General features: G+C 48.1%; 1 pseudogene; it reads left to right on the top strand.

Annotated features, from left to right (window-relative positions):
• Positions 1-5,000, top strand: part of LOC143262920 (large subunit ribosomal RNA) — an 8,631-nt pseudogene that overhangs the window by 1,701 nt on the left and 1,930 nt on the right.

Raw genomic sequence — 5,000 nt, 5'->3', positions numbered from 1 at the left:
AACTAGCCCTGAAAATGGATGGCGCTGAAGCGTCGCGCCTATACTCCACCGTCAGTGGTATGTGTGAAGCGGGGCAATTTATTGTCCTCTATGAAGCTCTGACGAGTAGGAGGGTCGCGACGGTGTGCGCAGAAGGGTCTGGGCGTGAGCCTGCCTGGAGCCGCCGTCGGCGCAGATCTTGGTGGTAGTAGCAAATACTCCAGCGAGGCCCTGGAGGACTGACGTGGAGAAGGGTTTCGTGTGAACAGCCGTTGCACACGAGTCAGTCGATCCTAAGCCCTAAGAGAAATCCTATGTAGATGAGGTGTCCTAAGACGTTAAACACTTGTAAAAAAACCGCAGCTATTTTATTTTATTTTTTTATTATTATATAAATCGCAGCATATTTTGTTATTATATACATGCACAAAAAACACCCATTGGGCGAAAGGGAATCCGGTTTCTATTCCGGAACCCGGCAGCGGAACCGCATACCATTCGGGCCCTCGTAAGAGTGTTCGTCGGGGTAACCCAAAATGACCTGGAGACGCCGTCGGGAGATCCGGGGAGAGTTTTCTTTTCTGTATAAGCGTTCGAGTTCCCTGGAAACCTCTAGCAGGGAGATAGGGTTTGGAACGCGAAGAGCACCGCAGTTGCGGCGGTGTCCGGATCATCCCCTCGGACCTTGAAAATCCAGGAGAGGGCCACGTGGAGGTGTCGCGCCGGTTCGTACCCATATCCGCAGCAGGTCTCCAAGGTAAAGAGCCTCTAGTCGATAGATTAATGTAGGTAAGGGAAGTCGGCAAATTGGATCCGTAACTTCGGGATAAGGATTGGCTCTGAGGAGCGGGGCGTGTCGGGCTTGGTCGGGAAGCGGGTCTGGCTGACGTGCCGGGCCTGGGCGAGGTGAACGGCTCTCGTGGCTGGGATCCGAGCTCGGTCCCGTGCCTTGGCCTCCCGCGGATCTTCCTTGCTGCGAGGCTTCCGTGGCGTTTCCCATCGGTGCGGTCGTCCTCTTCGGCCGCCATTCAACGCTCAGCTCAGAACTGGCACGGACTAGGGGAATCCGACTGTCTAATTAAAACAAAGCATTGCGATGGCCCCCACGGGTGTTGACGCAATGTGATTTCTGCCCAGTGCTCTGAATGTCAACGTGAAGAAATTCAAAAAAGCGCGGGTAAACGGCGGGAGTAACTATGACTCTCTTAAGCGGGGCGACCAGTTGGCGACCGCGTAAGGTGCGAGCTCTACCGAGTGCCGGCAAAACATACGGCTATTGCCGGTAGAGTGTCATAGTTAGCAAGCAGCAACCTCTTCGTGGTTCCCGCCACGAGTACCCCGTCTGGGGGAAACTAATGCTGCCTCTGTGATGGATTGGGGCAATCGCGTGTAAGGTGAATCGAAAGCCTTGTCGGGTGGTGATGGAAGGTTCTCAGACCAACGTCATCATTCGGCGAGGCCGAAGAGGATCTAAGCATCAGCGGTTGTTTGAGGGTTAGCGACCTCACCTCCCAGAGCTAGGGCAGAGAGGCCCTTGCATTGACTGGAGTCGTGGTACGAAGTGCCCAAATAAATTAAATAAATAAATGGATAGACTAAATTTTAGAGCTGAGTACTTGGTGCTCCTTAAGATATCGAAGTTTAAAACGGTGTGGTTGAAGTTAGAGCTAGACAAGGCAGGGGCTTCTCTGCTCTTGGATTGGATATGACAACTAGGCTATGCATTTGGATATGATTAGATACAATTGGACAAAATAAGAACGGTATCACAAACATATAACATGTTCAATAATGAAGATGAAGAAGCCTCGGACGTAGAGGTCCCCGGCCCTGGGGCCTCTGCGGCGGACTCGTCCGCTATGAACAGGAGGGCCATTGTTGACGACCCTAGCAATCCTAATGGACATGAATTTGATTATCTATTGGATCTACCATCGAGTGGACAGATACGCTGCCAGGCATGTACTGGCAATGATAGACGCTTCCTGGGGGAGAACGACTGGATCAAACATGCGAATGAACACCACCCTGACCTGAAAGTGGGTTGGAGATGCAGGGGATGTGGTAAAACCTTTCCAAAGATTCATAGCTGCAGGTGCCACATCCCCAAATGCAAAGGCAGGGTGGAAACAGAAATAGTGACGGGATTCAGTTGTTCGACCTGTGGGAGCGTCTTTAAAACCCAAAAGGGACTGTCGCAGCATGAGAGAATCCGGCACCCGGCTGTGAGGAACCTAAAGAGGTTGATACTAGCAAGCGGACCCTCTTCTAGACCGGTCACTAGAGCCTCGGTCTGGTCTGAAGAGGAAACACAATTGCTCATTCGCTTGAATGAGCAATATAAACATGAAAAACAACCTAATGCAAAAATCCGCCAGTTCCTCACAACCAAAACTCTCAAGCAAATAAGCGACAAAAGGAGGCTCCTGTCCACTCGAAGGTTTGAGAGTGTGGAAGAGGAGCCAGACTCCGACTCATCATCCAGCGGATCGGACTTTTTAGACGCAGTAGAGGACCCCCTGGATGCTCAGGATGAAAGTGATTGGAAGGAGGGCTTCAGGTGGGCAATCCTTGAGAATCCGCTGGGTGATGACCACGAACTAAGGGGCATAGAGGAGTCAATCGCGATGCTGGCCGGATCGGAGGAACCACACTCACTAGAGATCGAGCGAATTTTAGAGAAATTATTGGATAAAATGGAGCTAGAAAAAGAAAATACCAACAGCTCAAAGAATAGGAAAAACACTGTACGGGCAAATAAAGAAAGCGACCGCACCCGATACAATAAATTTAGATTCGCTCGATTCCAAGAACTTTACAATAAATGCCCCAAAAAATTAATAGATATGGCGGTCGCGGGAGAGAGGCTTGAAAAGAGGAAGCAGGTGGAGCTTCCTGATAGAGCAAGCATAGAAAGGCTCTATGGTGACCTGTGGGGTAAAGAGGGACCCACTACAGGTCTACCAAAACTCGATGGGGGACCGAGTACGCTCTCTCCTTTAAATGAAATATGGACTCCCATCTCGACTAATGAAATAGTCATGAAGATGAGGAGAATCAAAGGCGATACGGCGGCGGGCCCCGACGGTGTCACCAAAGCCAGCCTGAAAAAGGCGGGAATCTTGCATGTCCTGGCCAAATTCTATAACCTTCTAATGCTGTTCGAGACCTACCCAGCACGGTGGCGACGTAATAGGACAACATTAATACCAAAGCCAGGAAAAGACGCAGCTAATGTACAAAACTGGCGTCCTATTACGATTGGATCACTGTTGGGTAGGATCTTCTCTAGTTTACTAGAGAAAAGAATTAAGTCCAAAATAGAGAACAGCATTAGGCAGAAGGGCTTCACCCAAGAAGATGGGTGTAAGTACAATATCTCGATCTTGGCCAGGGCACTAAGAGAAATGAAAGAGAAATCAGGTGGTGTGGTGACGGTCGTGGACGTCGCCAAAGCCTTTGATACTGTCCCCCATTCGGCCATAGATGATGGCTTAAAAAGAAAGGGCATACCGGTAGTCGTCAGAAAATTTGTTAGGGGAATGTATGACGACTGCCGGACTGAAATTAAAACATTAGAGGACAAAGTGAGTGTGGTTCTAAAGAGAGGGGTCAAGCAGGGCGATCCCCTATCGCCCCTTTTGTTTAATGTAATAATGGACCCTATTATAAGGACCACTGACGAGGCGACGGAGGGCGTTAAAATAGGAGACGAGAACGTTTCCATCTTGGCCTTCGCGGACGACATGGTTTTAATTGCCAAAAACAAGAAAGAAGCTGAAAAGCAAATTAAAATGCTTCACAAGTACCTGAACGGGTTAGCAATGAAGGTACAGGCAACCAAATGCATAGCTTTCCAGGTCGTCCATAAAAATAAAACGTGGCACATGATCGATCCCGGGCTCAAAATAGATGACGATTATATACCATATTCAGAGCCCGAGGACGTCATTGAATACTTGGGTATTAAAATAAACCCATGGCGAGGACTGCAGCGCGCCAATATAAAAGAGGTAGTAAGTGCGGCAAACCAAATTAAAATGATGGGGCTTAAACCCCATCAAAAAGTCAATCTAATAAGAACCCACTTACTACCAAAATATATACATAAATTAGTAGCTAATCCACCTCCCCTCAAAACGCTGGAAGCGTTGGACCATGAAATTAAGCAAATAATTAAAGCTATCTTACATCTCCATCCGTCTACTACGGATGGGATAATATATACTGAAAAGCGAAACGGCGGTATCGGACTACAAAAAATTGCCGATATTGTCAAGATAGCAAAAATTAAAAATAGCCTCCACATGAACAATAGTCAGGATGCGGCAGTACAAGAAGCATACCTGCATGAAGAGGCTACAGTAATAAAATATGCCAAATCGATTGGTCTACGTTGGCCGGCGACGATGGAGGAGGTGGAGGAAGCGCGCTGCAGACTCAAACAAAGCCACAGGCTAAGATGGGAGCAGCTCGTCTCCCAGGGCCAGGGTGTTGGAGACTTTAACAATGATCCAATTGGAAATGCCTGGCTCTATCAACCAACACTGTTAAGACCATCCCGATATCTGGATGCATTAAAATTCAGAACAAACACCTTTGGCACTAGGGTCGCCCTCGCTAGAGCTAGAAAAGATATTGACCCGAAATGTCGGAGGTGTAAGGCCCAGATAGAAACCCTAGGGCATATATTAGGAAACTGTATTCATACAAAGGCAGCAAGAATACGAAGACACAATGAGATTGTCGAATTGATCGCGGACAAGGCATCCAAAAGCTCCGCCGTTTTTCTCGAACCAACCATAAATGTAGTTGGAGAACTTAAAAAGCCCGATTTGGTCATTAAAAACCAAGAACGGCTATACGTAGTGGACGTAACAGTCCGCTACGAAGACAAAGATAACCTAAGAAAAGCTGGGAAAGATAAAGTGGACAAGTATAAAGACACGGCGGAGCTTATAAAATTAAAATTAAACTGTCAGGCAGCGGAAGTAATTCCAATAGTAGTTGGCTGCAGGGGT

Source organism: Megalopta genalis, unplaced genomic scaffold, assembly GCF_051020955.1.
Source record: "Megalopta genalis isolate 19385.01 unplaced genomic scaffold, iyMegGena1_principal scaffold0242, whole genome shotgun sequence".
Lineage (NCBI taxonomy): Eukaryota > Metazoa > Arthropoda > Insecta > Hymenoptera > Halictidae > Megalopta > Megalopta genalis.
This window is presented reverse-complemented; position numbering and strand designations above follow the sequence as displayed.